The 15,531-nt window shown below is 52.5% G+C and overlaps 36 non-coding genes across 36 annotated transcripts; all 36 read right to left on the reverse strand.

The window, feature by feature from the left end:
* Positions 1 to 3: 3 nt before the first annotated feature.
* On the reverse strand, positions 4 to 77 carry trnat-agu. Its single transcript has one exon. It is a non-coding gene; the product is annotated as a tRNA-Thr (tRNA).
* A 219-nt stretch (positions 78 to 296) lies between these two features.
* On the reverse strand, positions 297 to 386 carry trnar-ucu. Its single transcript is given in 2 exon segments — positions 297 to 332; positions 350 to 386. It is a non-coding gene; the product is annotated as a tRNA-Arg (tRNA).
* A 435-nt stretch (positions 387 to 821) lies between these two features.
* trnat-ugu lies at positions 822 to 895 on the reverse strand. Its single transcript has one exon. It is a non-coding gene; the product is annotated as a tRNA-Thr (tRNA).
* A 376-nt stretch (positions 896 to 1,271) lies between these two features.
* On the reverse strand, positions 1,272 to 1,345 carry trnat-cgu. The gene has a single exon. It is a non-coding gene; the product is annotated as a tRNA-Thr (tRNA).
* Positions 1,346 to 1,737: 392 nt separating this feature from the next.
* Positions 1,738 to 1,811, reverse strand: trnat-agu. The gene has a single exon. It is a non-coding gene; the product is annotated as a tRNA-Thr (tRNA).
* Positions 1,812 to 2,030: 219 nt separating this feature from the next.
* On the reverse strand, positions 2,031 to 2,120 carry trnar-ucu. Its single transcript is given in 2 exon segments — positions 2,031 to 2,066; positions 2,084 to 2,120. It is a non-coding gene; the product is annotated as a tRNA-Arg (tRNA).
* Positions 2,121 to 2,557: 437 nt separating this feature from the next.
* On the reverse strand, positions 2,558 to 2,631 carry trnat-ugu. The gene has a single exon. It is a non-coding gene; the product is annotated as a tRNA-Thr (tRNA).
* A 376-nt stretch (positions 2,632 to 3,007) lies between these two features.
* On the reverse strand, positions 3,008 to 3,081 carry trnat-cgu. The gene has a single exon. It is a non-coding gene; the product is annotated as a tRNA-Thr (tRNA).
* A 396-nt stretch (positions 3,082 to 3,477) lies between these two features.
* Positions 3,478 to 3,551, reverse strand: trnat-agu. Its single transcript has one exon. It is a non-coding gene; the product is annotated as a tRNA-Thr (tRNA).
* A 218-nt stretch (positions 3,552 to 3,769) lies between these two features.
* On the reverse strand, positions 3,770 to 3,859 carry trnar-ucu. The gene is given in 2 exon segments: positions 3,770 to 3,805; positions 3,823 to 3,859. It is a non-coding gene; the product is annotated as a tRNA-Arg (tRNA).
* A 437-nt stretch (positions 3,860 to 4,296) lies between these two features.
* Positions 4,297 to 4,370, reverse strand: trnat-ugu. The gene has a single exon. It is a non-coding gene; the product is annotated as a tRNA-Thr (tRNA).
* Positions 4,371 to 4,744: 374 nt separating this feature from the next.
* trnat-cgu lies at positions 4,745 to 4,818 on the reverse strand. The gene has a single exon. It is a non-coding gene; the product is annotated as a tRNA-Thr (tRNA).
* A 390-nt stretch (positions 4,819 to 5,208) lies between these two features.
* trnat-agu lies at positions 5,209 to 5,282 on the reverse strand. The gene has a single exon. It is a non-coding gene; the product is annotated as a tRNA-Thr (tRNA).
* Positions 5,283 to 5,501: 219 nt separating this feature from the next.
* On the reverse strand, positions 5,502 to 5,591 carry trnar-ucu. Its single transcript is given in 2 exon segments — positions 5,502 to 5,537; positions 5,555 to 5,591. It is a non-coding gene; the product is annotated as a tRNA-Arg (tRNA).
* Positions 5,592 to 6,029: 438 nt separating this feature from the next.
* trnat-ugu lies at positions 6,030 to 6,103 on the reverse strand. The gene has a single exon. It is a non-coding gene; the product is annotated as a tRNA-Thr (tRNA).
* Positions 6,104 to 6,480: 377 nt separating this feature from the next.
* On the reverse strand, positions 6,481 to 6,554 carry trnat-cgu. The gene has a single exon. It is a non-coding gene; the product is annotated as a tRNA-Thr (tRNA).
* A 392-nt stretch (positions 6,555 to 6,946) lies between these two features.
* Positions 6,947 to 7,020, reverse strand: trnat-agu. Its single transcript has one exon. It is a non-coding gene; the product is annotated as a tRNA-Thr (tRNA).
* A 219-nt stretch (positions 7,021 to 7,239) lies between these two features.
* trnar-ucu lies at positions 7,240 to 7,329 on the reverse strand. The gene is given in 2 exon segments: positions 7,240 to 7,275; positions 7,293 to 7,329. It is a non-coding gene; the product is annotated as a tRNA-Arg (tRNA).
* Positions 7,330 to 7,764: 435 nt separating this feature from the next.
* Positions 7,765 to 7,838, reverse strand: trnat-ugu. Its single transcript has one exon. It is a non-coding gene; the product is annotated as a tRNA-Thr (tRNA).
* Positions 7,839 to 8,210: 372 nt separating this feature from the next.
* On the reverse strand, positions 8,211 to 8,284 carry trnat-cgu. Its single transcript has one exon. It is a non-coding gene; the product is annotated as a tRNA-Thr (tRNA).
* A 389-nt stretch (positions 8,285 to 8,673) lies between these two features.
* On the reverse strand, positions 8,674 to 8,747 carry trnat-agu. The gene has a single exon. It is a non-coding gene; the product is annotated as a tRNA-Thr (tRNA).
* Positions 8,748 to 8,966: 219 nt separating this feature from the next.
* On the reverse strand, positions 8,967 to 9,056 carry trnar-ucu. Its single transcript is given in 2 exon segments — positions 8,967 to 9,002; positions 9,020 to 9,056. It is a non-coding gene; the product is annotated as a tRNA-Arg (tRNA).
* A 438-nt stretch (positions 9,057 to 9,494) lies between these two features.
* On the reverse strand, positions 9,495 to 9,568 carry trnat-ugu. Its single transcript has one exon. It is a non-coding gene; the product is annotated as a tRNA-Thr (tRNA).
* Positions 9,569 to 9,944: 376 nt separating this feature from the next.
* On the reverse strand, positions 9,945 to 10,018 carry trnat-cgu. The gene has a single exon. It is a non-coding gene; the product is annotated as a tRNA-Thr (tRNA).
* Positions 10,019 to 10,407: 389 nt separating this feature from the next.
* On the reverse strand, positions 10,408 to 10,481 carry trnat-agu. The gene has a single exon. It is a non-coding gene; the product is annotated as a tRNA-Thr (tRNA).
* Positions 10,482 to 10,700: 219 nt separating this feature from the next.
* trnar-ucu lies at positions 10,701 to 10,790 on the reverse strand. Its single transcript is given in 2 exon segments — positions 10,701 to 10,736; positions 10,754 to 10,790. It is a non-coding gene; the product is annotated as a tRNA-Arg (tRNA).
* A 436-nt stretch (positions 10,791 to 11,226) lies between these two features.
* On the reverse strand, positions 11,227 to 11,300 carry trnat-ugu. Its single transcript has one exon. It is a non-coding gene; the product is annotated as a tRNA-Thr (tRNA).
* A 373-nt stretch (positions 11,301 to 11,673) lies between these two features.
* Positions 11,674 to 11,747, reverse strand: trnat-cgu. Its single transcript has one exon. It is a non-coding gene; the product is annotated as a tRNA-Thr (tRNA).
* Positions 11,748 to 12,138: 391 nt separating this feature from the next.
* On the reverse strand, positions 12,139 to 12,212 carry trnat-agu. Its single transcript has one exon. It is a non-coding gene; the product is annotated as a tRNA-Thr (tRNA).
* Positions 12,213 to 12,431: 219 nt separating this feature from the next.
* Positions 12,432 to 12,521, reverse strand: trnar-ucu. The gene is given in 2 exon segments: positions 12,432 to 12,467; positions 12,485 to 12,521. It is a non-coding gene; the product is annotated as a tRNA-Arg (tRNA).
* Positions 12,522 to 12,957: 436 nt separating this feature from the next.
* trnat-ugu lies at positions 12,958 to 13,031 on the reverse strand. Its single transcript has one exon. It is a non-coding gene; the product is annotated as a tRNA-Thr (tRNA).
* A 374-nt stretch (positions 13,032 to 13,405) lies between these two features.
* On the reverse strand, positions 13,406 to 13,479 carry trnat-agu. Its single transcript has one exon. It is a non-coding gene; the product is annotated as a tRNA-Thr (tRNA).
* A 393-nt stretch (positions 13,480 to 13,872) lies between these two features.
* Positions 13,873 to 13,948, reverse strand: trnat-agu. Its single transcript has one exon. It is a non-coding gene; the product is annotated as a tRNA-Thr (tRNA).
* A 219-nt stretch (positions 13,949 to 14,167) lies between these two features.
* Positions 14,168 to 14,257, reverse strand: trnar-ucu. Its single transcript is given in 2 exon segments — positions 14,168 to 14,203; positions 14,221 to 14,257. It is a non-coding gene; the product is annotated as a tRNA-Arg (tRNA).
* Positions 14,258 to 14,695: 438 nt separating this feature from the next.
* On the reverse strand, positions 14,696 to 14,769 carry trnat-ugu. Its single transcript has one exon. It is a non-coding gene; the product is annotated as a tRNA-Thr (tRNA).
* A 372-nt stretch (positions 14,770 to 15,141) lies between these two features.
* trnat-cgu lies at positions 15,142 to 15,215 on the reverse strand. The gene has a single exon. It is a non-coding gene; the product is annotated as a tRNA-Thr (tRNA).
* Between the last annotated feature and the right edge of the window lie 316 nt (positions 15,216 to 15,531).

Here is a 15,531-nt window from a genome sequence, read left to right on the forward strand (position 1 = left end):
GGAAGGCACTGCTGGGATTCGAACCCAGGATCTCCTGTTTACTAGACAGGCGCTTTAACCAACTAAGCCACAGCGCCTGTGGGCTTGTGCTGAGCAATGTTGCGAAGTCAGAAAGGATGGTTTGGAAACGGAATTGCAGCTCCTACTTCACAGCTTGTCTCGGTCCAATCGATGTGAGGTCGCCTTCCTGTCCGAAACAGAGGCCACAGAGCAATGTTTTCATGACAGCTGAATCAGGGTGGTCAGGAAGTCTCGGTGTTTGTTGGCCGAGCGGCCTTAAGAAAGGCAAAATGAAACGACTCTGGTGGGACTCGAACCCACAACCTTTGAATCACCTCATGTGGCAGTCTAGAAGTCCAATGCGCTATCCATTGCGCCACAGAGCCTGTTGTCACGGCTCGCGAGCCATGTGAAGGTTTTAGCAAAGCAGCCTACTGAAAGCAAGGTCGCTTGATTTCAGCTTTTACAAGACAGGCACTTTGACCAGCTAAGCCATGGCACCTCATTTGCATGCCGCGCTATCCTTGATATAGCCACAACCTGTGAATCTCCTCATCTGTCAGAGTAGAAGTCCATTGCTCCAGCGATACTGAATTCTCGCTTGTGAGGGCTTTCAGAATGCAGAAAGGCTCAGCTGGGATTTGTGCCTCTTCACAAGCCACCCTATCCTCCTGCTATCACCCATTCGCCCTGGCCAGTGTTTTTTGCAGCAGCTGATGAGTGGCGCACTGGTGAATCGGCCTACTGAAAATCCCGCCGTTTGCATTCCGTTTCAGGAAAGAAAAGCCACACTGCCTAAGGTGATTGCTAGAGGCCCCTGCAGGCACCGCTGGGATTCGAACCCAGGATCTCCTGTTTACAAGACAGGCGCTTTGACCAGCTAAGCCACGGCACCTCGCTTCTTCTGGCACTTTGCCTTGGCTAGTATTGTTTGTTAGCAGCTGAGGGTGGCGCAATGGAGCAACTGCCTGTTGCCCCGGCCCTCTTTTTGCTACCGTCGTTTGCATTTCACTTCAGGAAAGAAAAGCCACACTTTCTTTGATGGTGCTCCAGCCCCACCAAAGGCACCGCTGGAATTTCGAAGCCAAGAACTCCGTTTTCCAAGCCACAGCTCCCTGCTGCAGTCATGCATTCGTCCCTGGCCAGTGTTTTTTGGCAGCAGTTGATAAGCGGCACACTGGTGAAATGGCCTACTGAAACTCCCACCCATTTGCACTCAGCTTCAGGAAAGAAAAGCCACGCTCTCCAACGTGATGCTACCACCCCAATAAAGGTACCGCTGGGATTTGAACCCAGGATCTCCTGTTTACGAAACAGGCGCTTTGACCAACTAAGCCACGGCACCCTTGCAGAGCTGTGCGTTTGCCCCGGCCAGTGTGCTTTGTCAGCAACTGGTGGGTGGCACACAGGAGAAACTGCCTGCTGTTCCGCTTTTGGAAATTAAAGCCACACTCTCGAAGACGATTCTACAACCCTGCCCGAGACTCCGATGGGATTTGTACTCAGGACCTCCCGTTGACCAGACAGGTGCTTTATCCAGCTAAGTCACGGCACCCGGTCGTAGACATGGATTCACCCTGGTGAAACTACATGCTGCCCTGGCCAACCCAGAATCTCAAGATAGGAAGGTTGACAAGCCACGGCACCTCTTTGCTGTGGTGCATCAGAAGGTCGCGCTATCTTGGAAAAGGGAGCTGAAGGTTGAATCCTGACCAGCGACAGATGAGTGAACAAGGAAGGCACTGCTGGGATTCGAACCCAGGATCTCCTGTTTACTAGACAGGCGCTTTAACTAACTAAGCCACAGCGCCTGTGGGCTTGTGCTGAGCAATGTTGCGAAGTCAGAAAGGATGGTTTGGAAACGGAATTGCAGCTCCTACTTCACAGCTTGTCTCGGTCCAATCGATGTGAGGTCGCCTTCCTGTCCGAAACAGAGGCCACAGAGCAATGTTTTCATGACAGCTGAATCAGGGTGGTCAGGAAGTCTCGGTGTTTGTTGGCCGAGCGGCCTTAAGAAAGGCAAAATGAAACGACTCTGGTGGGACTCGAACCCACAACCTTTGAATCACCTCATGTGGCAGTCTAGAAGTCCAATGCGCTATCCATTGCGCCACAGAGCCTGTTGTCACGGCTCGCGAGCCATGTGAAGGTTTTAGCAAAGCAGCCTACTGAAAGCAAGGTCGCTTGATTTCAGCTTTTTACAAGACAGGCACTTTGACCAGCTAAGCCATGGCACCTCATTTGCATGCCGCGCTATCCTTGATATAGCCACAACCTGTGAATCTCCTCATCTGTCAGAGTAGAAGTCCATTGCTCCAGCGATACTGAATTCTCGCTTGTGAGGGCTTTCAGAATGCAGAAAGGCTCAGCTGGGATTTGTGCCTCTTCACAAGCCACCCTATCCTCCTGCTATCACCCATTCGCCCTGGCCAGTGTTTTTTTGCAGCAGCTGATGAGTGGCGCACTGGTGAATCGGCCTACTGAAACTCCCGCCGTTTGCATTCCGTTTCAGGAAAGAAAAGCCACACTGCCTAAGGTGATTGCTAGAGCCCCCTGCAGGCACCGCTGGGATTCGAACCCAGGATCTCCTGTTTACAAGACAGGCGCTTTGACCAGCTAAGCCACGGCACCTCGCTTCTTCTGGCACTTTGCCTTGGCTAGTATTGTTTGTTAGCAGCTGAGGGGTGGCGCAATGGAGCAACTGCCTGTTGCCCCGGCCCTCTTTTGCTACCGTCGTTTGCATTTCACTTCAGGAAAGAAAAGCCACACTTTCTTTGATGGTGCTCCAGCCCCACCAAAGGCACCGCTGGAATTTCGAAGCCAAGAACTCCGTTTTCCAAGCCACAGCTCCCTGCTGCAGTCATGCATTCGTCCCTGGCCAGTGTTTTTTGGCAGCAGTTGATAAGCGGCACACTGGTGAAATGGCCTACTGAAACTCCCACCCATTTGCACTCAGCTTCAGGAAAGAAAAGCCACGCTCTCCAACGTGATGCTACCACCCCAATAAAGGTACCGCTGGGATTTGAACCCAGGATCTCCTGTTTACGAAACAGGCGCTTTGACCAACTAAGCCACGGCACCCTTGTAGAGCTGTGCGTTTGCCCCGGCCAGTGTGCTTTGTCAGCAACTGGTGGGTGGCACACAGGAGAAACTGCCTGCTGTTCCGCTTTTGGAAATTAAAGCCACACTCTCGAAGACGATTGTACAACCCTGCCCGAGACTCCGATGGGATTTGTACTCAGGACCTCCCGCTGACCAGACAGGTGCTTTATCCAGCTAAGTCACGGCACCCGGTCGTGAGACACATGGATTCACCCTGGTGAAACTACATGCTGCCCTGGCCAACCCAGAATCTCAAGATAGGAAGGTTGACAAGCCACGGCACCTCTTTGCTGTGGTGCATCAGAAGGTCGCGCTTATCTTGGAAAAGGGAGCTGAAGGTTGAATCCTGACCAGCGACAGATGAGTGAACAAGGAAGGCACTGCTGGGATTCGAACCCAGGATCTCCTGTTTACTAGACAGGCGCTTTAACCAACTAAGCCACAGCGCCTGTGGGCTTGTGCTGAGCAATGTTGCGAAGTCAGAAAGGATGGTTTGGAAACGGAATTGCAGCTCCTACTTCACAGCTTGTCTCGGTCCAATCGATGTGAGGTCGCCTTCCTGTCCGAAACAGAGGCCACAGAGCAATGTTTTCATGACAGCTGAATCAGGGTGGTCAGGAAGTCTCGGTGTTTGTTGGCCGAGCGGCCTTAAGAAAGGCAAATGAAACGACTCTGGTGGGACTCAAACCCACAACCTTTGAATCACCTCATGTGGCAGTCTAGAAGTCCAATGCGCTATCCATTGCGCCACAGAGCCTGTTGTCACGGCTCGCCGAGCCATGTGAAGGTTTTAGCAAAGCAGCCTACTGAAAGCAAGGTCGCTTGATTTCAGCTTTTTACAAGACAGGCACTTTGACCAGCTAAGCCATGGCACCTCATTTGCATGCCGCGCTATCCTTGATATAGCCACAACCTGTGAATCTCCTCATCTGTCAGAGTAGAAGTCCATTGCTCCAGCGATACTGAATTCTCGCTTGTGAGGGCTTTCAGAATGCAGAAAGGCTCAGCTGGGATTTGTGCCTCTTCACAAGCCACCCTATCCTCCTGCTATCACCCATTCGCCCTGGCCAGTGTTTTTTTGCAGCAGCTGATGAGTGGCGCACTGGTGAATCGGCCTACTGAAACTCCCGCCGCTTGCATTCCGTTTCAGGAAAGAAAAGCCACACTGCCTAAGGTGATTGCTAGAGCCCCTGCAGGCACCGCTGGGATTCGAACCCAGGATCTCCTGTTTACAAGACAGGCGCTTTGACCAGCTAAGCCACGGCACCTCGCTTCTTCTGGCACTTTGCCTTGGCTAGTATTGTTTGTTAGCAGCTGAGGGGTGGCGCAATGGAGCAACTGCCTGTTGCCCCGGCCCTCTTTTGCTACCGTCGTTTGCATTTCACTTCAGGAAAGAAAAGCCACACTTTCTTTGATGGTGCTCCAGCCCCACCAAAGGCACCGCTGGAATTTCAAGCCAAGAACTCCGTTTTCCAAGCCACAGCTCCTGCTGCAGTCATGCATTCGTCCCTGGCCAGTGTTTTTTGGCAGCAGTTGATAAGCGGCACACTGGTGAAATGGCCTACTGAAACTCCCACCCATTTGCACTCAGCTTCAGGAAAGAAAAGCCACGCTCTCCAACGTGATGCTACCACCCCAATAAAGGTACCGCTGGGATTTGAACCCAGGATCTCCTGTTTACGAAACAGGCGCTTTGACCAACTAAGCCACGGCACCCTTGCAGAGCTGTGCGTTTGCCCGGCCAGTGTGCTTTGTCAGCAACTGGTGGGTGGCACACAGGAGAAACTGCCTGCTGTTCCGCTTTTGGAAATTAAAGCCACACTCTCGAAGACGATTCTACAACCCTGCCCGAGACTCCGATGGGATTTGTACTCAGGACCTCCCGTTGACCAGACAGGTGCTTTATCCAGCTAAGTCACGGCACCCGGTCGAGACATGGATTCACCCTGGTGAAACTACATGCTGCCCTGGCCAACCCAGAATCTCAAGATAGGAAGGTTGACAAGCCACGGCACCTCTTTGCTGTGGTGCATCAGAAGGTCGCGCTATCTTGGAAAAGGGAGCTGAAGGTTGAATCCTGACCAGCGACAGATGAGTGAACAAGGAAGGCACTGCTGGGATTCGAACCCAGGATCTCCTGTTTACTAGACAGGCGCTTTAACCAACTAAGCCACAGCGCCTGTGGGCTTGTGCTGAGCAATGTTGCGAAGTCAGAAAGGATGGTTTGGAAACGGAATTGCAGCTCCTACTTCACAGCTTGTCTCGGTCCAATCGATGTGAGGTCGCCTTCCTGTCCGAAACAGAGGCCACAGAGCAATGTTTTCATGACAGCTGAATCAGGGTGGTCAGGAAGTCTCGGTGTTTGTTGGCCGAGCGGCCTTAAGAAAGGCAAAATGAAACGACTCTGGTGGGACTCGAACCCACAACCTTTGAATCACCTCATGTGGCAGTCTAGAAGTCCAATGCGCTATCCATTGCGCCACAGAGCCTGTTGTCACGGCTCGCCGAGCCATGTGAAGGTTTTAGCAAAGCAGCCTACTGAAAGCAAGGTCGCTTGATTTCAGCTTTTTACAAGACAGGCACTTTGACCAGCTAAGCCATGGCACCTCATTTGCATGCCGCGCTATCCTTGATATAGCCACAACCTGTGAATCTCCTCATCTGTCAGAGTAGAAGTCCATTGCTCCAGCGATACTGAATTCTCGCTTGTGAGGGCTTTCAGAATGCAGAAAGGCTCAGCTGGGATTTGTGCCTCTTCACAAGCCACCCTATCCTCCTGCTATCACCCATTCGCCCTGGCCAGTGTTTTTTTGCAGCAGCTGATGAGTGGCGCACTGGTGAATCGGCCTACTGAAAATCCCGCCGTTTGCATTCCGTTTCAGGAAAGAAAAGCCACACTGCCTAAGGTGATTGCTAGAGCCCCCTGCAGGCACCGCTGGGATTCGAACCCAGGATCTCCTGTTTACAAGACAGGCGCTTTGACCAGCTAAGCCACGGCACCTCGCTTCTTCTGGCACTTTGCCTTGGCTAGTATTGTTTGTTAGCAGCTGAGGGGTGGCGCAATGGAGCAACTGCCTGTTGCCCCGGCCCTCTTTTTGCTACCGTCGTTTGCATTTCACTTCAGGAAAGAAAAGCCACACTTTCTTTGATGGTGCTCCAGCCCCACCAAAGGCACCGCTGGAATTTCGAAGCCAAGAACTCCGTTTTCCAAGCCACAGCTCCCTGCTGCAGTCATGCATTCGTCCCTGGCCAGTGTTTTTTGGCAGCAGTTGATAAGCGGCACACTGGTGAAATGGCCTACTGAAACTCCCACCCATTTGCACTCAGCTTCAGGAAAGAAAAGCCACGCTCTCCAACGTGATGCTACCACCCCAATAAAGGTACCGCTGGGATTTGAACCCAGGATCTCCTGTTTACGAAACAGGCGCTTTGACCAACTAAGCCACGGCACCCTTGCAGAGCTGTGCGTTTGCCCCGGCCAGTGTGCTTTGTCAGCAACTGGTGGGTGGCACACAGGAGAAACTGCCTGCTGTTCCGCTTTTGGAAATTAAAGCCACACTCTCGAAGACGATTCTACAACCCTGCCCGAGACTCCGATGGGATTTGTACTCAGGACCTCCCGTTGACCAGACAGGTGCTTTATCCAGCTAAGTCACGGCACCGGTCGTGAGACATGGATTCACCCTGGTGAAACTACATGCTGCCCTGGCCAACCCAGAATCTCAAGATAGGAAGGTTGACAAGCCACGGCACCTCTTTGCTGTGGTGCATCAGAAGGTCGCGCTATCTTGGAAAAGGGAGCTGAAGGTTGAATCCTGACCAGCGACAGATGAGTGAACAAGGAAGGCACTGCTGGGATTCGAACCCAGGATCTCCTGTTTACTAGACAGGCGCTTTAACCAACTAAGCCACAGCGCCTGTGGGCTTGTGCTGAGCAATGTTGCGAAGTCAGAAAGGATGGTTTGGAAACGGAATTGCAGCTCCTACTTCACAGCTTGTCTCGGTCCAATCGATGTGAGGTCGCCTTCCTGTCCGAAACAGAGGCCACAGAGCAATGTTTTCATGACAGCTGAATCAGGGTGGTCAGGAAGTCTCGGTGTTTGTTGGCCGAGCGGCCTTAAGAAAGGCAAAATGAAACGACTCTGGTGGGACTCGAACCCACAACCTTTGAATCACCTCATGTGGCAGTCTAGAAGTCCAATGCGCTATCCATTGCGCCACAGAGCCTGTTGTCACGGCTCGCGAGCCATGTGAAGGTTTTAGCAAAGCAGCCTACTGAAAGCAAGGTCGCTTGATTTCAGCTTTTTACAAGACAGGCACTTTGACCAGCTAAGCCATGGCACCTCATTTGCATGCCGCGCTATCCTTGATATAGCCACAACCTGTGAATCTCCTCATCTGTCAGAGTAGAAGTCCATTGCTCCAGCGATACTGAATTCTCGCTTGTGAGGGCTTTCAGAATGCAGAAAGGCTCAGCTGGGATTTGTGCCTCTTCACAAGCCACCCTATCCTCCTGCTATCACCCATTCGCCCTGGCCAGTGTTTTTTGCAGCAGCTGATGAGTGGCGCACTGGTGAATCGGCCTACTGAAACTCCCGCCGCTTGCATTCCGTTTCAGGAAAGAAAAGCCACACTGCCTAAGGTGATTGCTAGAGCCCCTGCAGGCACCGCTGGGATTCGAACCCAGGATCTCCTGTTTACAAGACAGGCGCTTTGACCAGCTAAGCCACGGCACCTCGCTTCTTCTGGCACTTTGCCTTGGCTAGTATTGTTTGTTAGCAGCTGAGGGTGGCGCAATGGAGCAACTGCCTGTTGCCCCGGCCTCTTTTTGCTACCGTCGTTTGCATTTCACTTCAGGAAAGAAAAGCCACACTTTCTTTGATGGTGCTCCAGCCCCACCAAAGGCACCGCTGGAATTTCGGCCAAGAACTCCGTTTTCCAAGCCACAGCTCCCTGCTGCAGTCATGCATTCGTCCCTGGCCAGTGTTTTTGGCAGCAGTTGATAAGCGGCACACTGGTGAAATGGCCTACTGAAACTCCCACCCATTTGCACTCAGCTTCAGGAAAGAAAAGCCACGCTCTCCAACGTGATGCTACCACCCCAATAAAGGTACCGCTGGGATTTGAACCCAGGATCTCCTGTTTACGAAACAGGCGCTTTGACCAACTAAGCCACGGCACCCTTGCAGAGCTGTGCGTTGCCCGGCCAGTGTGCTTTGTCAGCAACTGGTGGGTGGCACACAGGAGAAACTGCCTGCTGTTCCGCTTTTGAAATTAAAGCCACACTCTCGAAGACGATTCTACAACCCTGCCCGAGACTCCGATGGGATTTGTACTCAGGACCTCCCGTTGACCAGACAGGTGCTTTATCCAGCTAAGTCACGGCACCCGGTCGTAGACATGGATTCACCCTGGTGAAACTACATGCTGCCCTGGCCAACCCAGAATCTCAAGATAGGAAGGTTGACAAGCCACGGCACCTCTTTGCTGTGGTGCATCAGAAGGTCGCGCTATCTTGGAAAAGGGAGCTGAAGGTTGAATCCTGACCAGCGACAGATGAGTGAACAAGGAAGGCACTGCTGGGATTCGAACCCAGGATCTCCTGTTTACTAGACAGGCGCTTTAACCAACTAAGCCACAGCGCCTGTGGGCTTGTGCTGAGCAATGTTGCGAAGTCAGAAAGGATGGTTTGGAAACGGAATTGCAGCTCCTACTTCACAGCTTGTCTCGGTCCAATCGATGTGAGGTCGCCTTCCTGTCCGAAACAGAGGCCACAGAGCAATGTTTTCATGACAGCTGAATCAGGGTGGTCAGGAAGTCTCGGTGTTTGTTGGCCGAGCGGCCTTAAGAAAGGCAAAATGAAACGACTCTGGTGGGACTCGAACCCACAACCTTTGAATCACCTCATGTGGCAGTCTAGAAGTCCAATGCGCTATCCATTGCGCCACAGAGCCTGTTGTCACGGCTCGCCGAGCCATGTGAAGGTTTTAGCAAAGCAGCCTACTGAAAGCAAGGTCGCTTGATTTCAGCTTTTTACAAGACAGGCACTTTGACCAGCTAAGCCATGGCACCTCATTTGCATGCCGCGCTATCCTTGATATAGCCACAACCTGTGAATCTCCTCATCTGTCAGAGTAGAAGTCCATTGCTCCAGCGATACTGAATTCTCGCTTGTGAGGGCTTTCAGAATGCAGAAAGGCTCAGCTGGGATTTGTGCCTCTTCACAAGCCACCCTATCCTCCTGCTATCACCCATTCGCCCTGGCCAGTGTCTTTTTGCAGCAGCTGATGAGTGGCGCACTGGTGAATCGGCCTACTGAAACTCCCGCCGTTTGCATTCCGTTTCAGGAAAGAAAAGCCACACTGCCTAAGGTGATTGCTAGAGCCCCCTGCAGGCACCGCTGGGATTCGAACCCAGGATCTCCTGTTTACAAGACAGGCGCTTTGACCAGCTAAGCCACGGCACCTCGCTTCTTCTGGCACTTTGCCTTGGCTAGTATTGTTTGTTAGCAGCTGAGGGGTGGCGCAATGGAGCAACTGCCTGTTGCCCCGGCCCTCTTTTTGCTACCGTCGTTTGCATTTCACTTCAGGAAAGAAAAGCCACACTTTCTTTGATGGTGCTCCAGCCCCACCAAAGGCACCGCTGGAATTTCGAAGCCAAGAACTCCGTTTTCCAAGCCACAGCTCCTGCTGCAGTCATGCATTCGTCCCTGGCCAGTGTTTTTTGGCAGCAGTTGATAAGCGGCACACTGGTGAAATGGCCTACTGAAACTCCCACCCATTTGCACTCAGCTTCAGGAAAGAAAAGCCACGCTCTCCAACGTGATGCTACCACCCCAATAAAGGTACCGCTGGGATTTGAACCCAGGATCTCCTGTTTACGAAACAGGCGCTTTGACCAACTAAGCCACGGCACCCTTGCAGAGCTGTGCGTTGCCCGCCAGTGTGCTTTGTCAGCAACTGGTGGGTGGCACACAGGAGAAACTGCCTGCTGTTCCGCTTTTGGAAATTAAAGCCACACTCTCGAAGACGATTCTACAACCCTGCCCGAGACTCCGATGGGATTTGTACTCAGGACCTCCCGTTGACCAGACAGGTGCTTTATCCAGCTAAGTCACGGCACCCGGTCGTAGACATGGATTCACCCTGGTGAAACTACATGCTGCCCTGGCCAACCCAGAATCTCAAGATAGGAAGGTTGACAAGCCACGGCACCTCTTTGCTGTGGTGCATCAGAAGGTCGCGCTATCTTGGAAAAGGGAGCTGAAGGTTGAATCCTGACCAGCGACAGATGAGTGAACAAGGAAGGCACTGCTGGGATTCGAACCCAGGATCTCCTGTTTACTAGACAGGCGCTTTAACTAACTAAGCCACAGCGCCTGTGGGCTTGTGCTGAGCAATGTTGCGAAGTCAGAAAGGATGGTTTGGAAACGGAATTGCAGCTCCTACTTCACAGCTTGTCTCGGTCCAATCGATGTGAGGTCGCCTTCCTGTCCGAAACAGAGGCCACAGAGCAATGTTTTCATGACAGCTGAATCAGGGTGGTCAGGAAGTCTCGGTGTTTGTTGGCCGAGCGGCCTTAAGAAAGGCAAAATGAAACGACTCTGGTGGGACTCGAACCCACAACCTTTGAATCACCTCATGTGGCAGTCTAGAAGTCCAATGCGCTATCCATTGCGCCACAGAGCCTGTTGTCACGGCTCGCCGAGCCATGTGAAGGTTTTAGCAAAGCAGCCTACTGAAAGCAAGGTCGCTTGATTTCAGCTTTTACAAGACAGGCACTTTGACCAGCTAAGCCATGGCACCTCATTTGCATGCCGCTATCCTTGATATAGCCACAACCTGTGAATCTCCTCATCTGTCAGAGTAGAAGTCCATTGCTCCAGCGATACTGAATTCTCGCTTGTGAGGGCTTTCAGAATGCAGAAAGGCTCAGCTGGGATTTGTGCCTCTTCACAAGCCACCCTATCCTCCTGCTATCACCCATTCGCCCTGGCCAGTGTTTTTTTGCAGCAGCTGATGAGTGGCGCACTGGTGAATCGGCCTACTGAAACTCCCGCCGCTTTGCATTCCGCTTCAGGAAAGAAAAGCCACACTGCCTAAGGTGATTGCTAGAGCCCCCTGCAGGCACCGCTGGGATTCGAACCCAGGATCTCCTGTTTACAAGACAGGCGCTTTGACCAGCTAAGCCACGGCACCTCGCTTCTTCTGGCACTTTGCCTTGGCTAGTATTGTTTGTTAGCAGCTGAGGGGTGGCGCAATGGAGCAACTGCCTGTTGCCCCGGCCCTCTTTTTGCTACCGTCGTTTGCATTTCACTTCAGGAAAGAAAAGCCACACTTTCTTTGATGGTGCTCCAGCCCCACCAAAGGCACCGCTGGAATTTCGAAGCCAAGAACTCCGTTTTCAAGCCACAGCTCCCTGCTGCAGTCATGCATTCGTCCCTGGCCAGTGTTTTTGGCAGCAGTTGATAAGCGGCACTGGTGAAATGGCCTACTGAAACTCCCACCCATTTGCACTCAGCTTCAGGAAAGAAAAGCCACGCTCTCCAACGTGATGCTACCACCCCAATAAAGGTACCGCTGGGATTTGAACCCAGGATCTCCTGTTTACGAAACAGGCGCTTTGACCAACTAAGCCACGGCACCCTTGCAGAGCTGTGCGTTTGCCCCGGCCAGTGTGCTTTGTCAGCAACTGGTGGGTGGCACACAGGAGAAACTGCCTGCTGTTCCGCTTTTGGAAATTAAAGCCACACTCTCGAAGACGATTCTACAACCCTGCCCGAGACTCCGATGGGATTTGTACTCAGGACCTCCCGTTGACCAGACAGGTGCTTTATCCAGCTAAGTCACGGCACCCGGTCGTAGACATGGATTCACCCTGGTGAAACTACATGCTGCCCTGGCCAACCCAGAATCTCAAGATAGGAAGGTTGACAAGCCACACACCTCTTTGCTGTGGTGCATCAGAAGGTCGCGCTATCTTGGAAAAGGGAGCTGAAGGTTGAATCCTGACCAGCGACAGATGAGTGAACAAGGAAGGCACTGCTGGGATTCGAACCCAGGATCTCCTGTTTACTAGACAGGCGCTTTAACCAACTAAGCCACAGCGCCTGTGGGCTTGTGCTGAGCAATGTTGCGAAGTCAGAAAGGATGGTTTGGAAACGGAATTGCAGCTCCTACTTCACAGCTTGTCTCGGTCCAATCGATGTGAGGTCGCCTTCCTGTCCGAAACAGAGGCCACAGAGCAATGTTTTCATGACAGCTGAATCAGGGTGGTCAGGAAGTCTCGGTGTTTGTTGGCCGAGCGGCCTTAAGAAAGGCAAAATGAAACGACTCTGGTGGGACTCGAACCCACAACCTTTGAATCACCTCATGTGGCAGTCTAGAAGTCCAATGCGCTATCCATTGCGCCACAGAGCCTGTTGTCACGGCTCGCGCGAGCCATGTGAAGGTTTTAGCAAAGCAGCCTACTGAAAGCAAGGTCGCTTGATTTCAGCTTTTACAAGACAGGCACTTTGACCAGCTAAGCCATGGCACCTCATTTGCATGCCGCGCTATCCTTGATATAGCCACAACCTGTGAATCTCCTCATCTGTCAGAGTAGAAGTCCATTGCTCCAGCGATACTGAATTCTCGCCAGTGAGGGCTTTCAGAATGCAGAAAGGCTCAGCTGGGATTTGTGCCTCTTCACAAGCCACCCTATCCTCCTGCTATCACCCATTCGCCCTGGCCAGTGTTTTTTGCAGCAGCTGATGAGTGGCGCACTGGTGAATCGGCCTACTGAAACTCCCGCCGCTTGCATTCCGCTTCAGGAAAGAAAAGCCACACTGCCTAAGGTGATTGCTAGAGCCCCTGCAGGCACCGCTGGGATTCGAACCCAGGATCTCCTGTTTACAAGACAGGCGCTTTGACCAGCTAAGCCACGGCACCTCGCTTCTTCTGGCACTTTGCCTTGGCTAGTATTGTTTGTTAGCAGCTGAGGGGTGGCGCAATGGAGCAACTGCCTGTTGCCCCGGCCTCTTTTTGCTACCGTCGTTTGCATTTCACTTCAGGAAAGAAAAGCCACACTTTCTTTGATGGTGCTCCAGCCCCACCAAAGGCACCGCTGGAATTTCAAGCCAAGAACTCCGTTTTCCAAGCCACAGCTCCTGCTGCAGTCATGCATTCGTCCCTGGCCAGTGTTTTTTGGCAGCAGTTGATAAGCGGCACACTGGTGAAATGGCCTACTGAAACTCCCACCCATTTGCACTCAGCTTCAGGAAAGAAAAGCCACGCTCTCCAACGTGATGCTACCACCCCAATAAAGGTACCGCTGGGATTTGAACCCAGGATCTCCTGTTTACTAAACAGGCGCTTTGACCAACTAAGCCACGGCACCCTTGCAGAGCTGTGCGTTTGCTCCCGCCAGTGTGCTTTGTCAGCAACTGGTGGGTGGCACACAGGAGAAACTGCCTGCTGTTCCGCTTTTGGAAATTAAAGCCACACTCTCGAAGACGATTCTACAACCCTGCCCGAGACTCCGATGGGATTTGTACTCAGGACCTCCCGTTGACCAGACAGGTGCTTTATCCAGCTAAGTCACGGCACCCGGTCGTGAGACATGGATTCACCCTGGTGAAACTACATGCTGCCCTGGCCAACCCAGAATCTCAAGATAGGAAGGTTGACAAGCCACGGCACCTCTTTGCTGTGGTGCATCAGAAGGTCGCGCTATCTTGGAAAAGGGAGCTGAAGGTTGAATCCTGACCAGCGACAGATGAGTGAACAAGGAAGGCACTGCTGGGATTCGAACCCAGGATCTCCTGTTTACTAGACAGGCGCTTTAACCAACTAAGCCACAGCGCGCCTGTGGGCTTGTGCTGAGCAATGTTGCGAAGTCAGAAAGGATGGTTTGGAAACGGAATTGCAGCTCCTACTTCACAGCTTGTCTCGGTCCAATCGATGTGAGGTCGCCTTCCTGTCCGAAACAGAGGCCACAGAGCAATGTTTTCATGACAGCTGAATCAGGGTGGTCAGGAAGTCTCGGTGTTTGTTGGCCGAGCGGCCTTAAGAAAGGCAAAATGAAACGACTCTGGTGGGACTCGAACCCACAACCTTTGAATCACCTCATGTGGCAGTCTAGAAGTCCAATGCGCTATCCATTGCGCCACAGAGCCTGTTGTCACGGCTCGCCGAGCCATGTGAAGGTTTTAGCAAAGCAGCCTACTGAAAGCAAGGTCGCTTGATTTCAGCTTTTTACAAGACAGGCACTTTGACCAGCTAAGCCATGGCACCTCATTTGCATGCCGCGCTATCCTTGATATAGCCACAACCTGTGAATCTCCTCATCTGTCAGAGTAGAAGTCCATTGCTCCAGCGATACTGAATTCTCGCTTGTGAGGGCTTTCAGAATGCAGAAAGGCTCAGCTGGGATTTGTGCCTCTTCACAAGCCACCCTATCCTCCTGCTATCACCCATTCGCCCTGGCCAGTGTTTTTTTTTCAGCAGCTGATGAGTGGCGCACTGGTGAATCGGCCTACTGAAAATCCCGCCGCTTGCATTCCGTTTCAGGAAAGAAAAGCCACACTGCCTAAGGTGATTGCTAGAGCCCCTGCAGGCACCGCTGGGATTCGAACCCAGGATCTCCTGTTTACAAGACAGGCGCTTTGACCAGCTAAGCCACGGCACCTCGCTTCTTCTGGCACTTTGCCTTGGCTAGTATTGTTTGTTAGCAGCTGAGGGTGGCGCAATGGAGCAACTGCCTGTTGCCCCGCCCTCTTTTTGCTACCGTCGCTTGCATTTCACTTCAGGAAAGAAAAGCCACACTTTCTTTGATGGTGCTCCAGCCCCACCAAAGGCACCGCTGGAATTTCAAGCCAAGAACTCCGTTTTCCAAGCCACAGCTCCTGCTGCAGTCATGCATTCGTCCCTGGCCAGTGTTTTTGGCAGCAGTTGATAAGCGGCACACTGGTGAAATGGCCTACTGAAACTCCCACCCATTTGCACTCAGCTTCAGGAAAGAAAAGCCACGCTCTCCAACGTGATGCTACCACCCCAATAAAGGTACCGCTGGGATTTGAACCCAGGATCTCCTGTTTACGAAACAGGCGCTTTGACCAACTAAGCCACGGCACCTTGCAGAGCTGTGCGTTTGCCCGGCCAGTGTGCTTTGTCAGCAACTGGTGGGTGGCACACAGGAGAAACTGCCTGCTGTTCCGCTTTTGGAAATTAAAGCCACACTCTCGACGATTCGATTCTACAACCCTGCCCGAGACTCCGATGGGATTTGTACTCAGGACCTCCCGCTGACCAGACAGGTGCTTTATCCAGCTAAGTCACGGCACCCGGTCGTGAGACATGGATTCACCCTGGTGAAACTACATGCTGCCCTGGCCAACCCAGAATCTCAAGATAGGAAGGTTGACAAGCCACGGCACCTCTTTGCTGTGGT

Source organism: Puntigrus tetrazona, chromosome 15, assembly GCF_018831695.1.
Source record: "Puntigrus tetrazona isolate hp1 chromosome 15, ASM1883169v1, whole genome shotgun sequence".
Taxonomy (NCBI): Eukaryota; Metazoa; Chordata; class Actinopteri; order Cypriniformes; family Cyprinidae; genus Puntigrus; species Puntigrus tetrazona.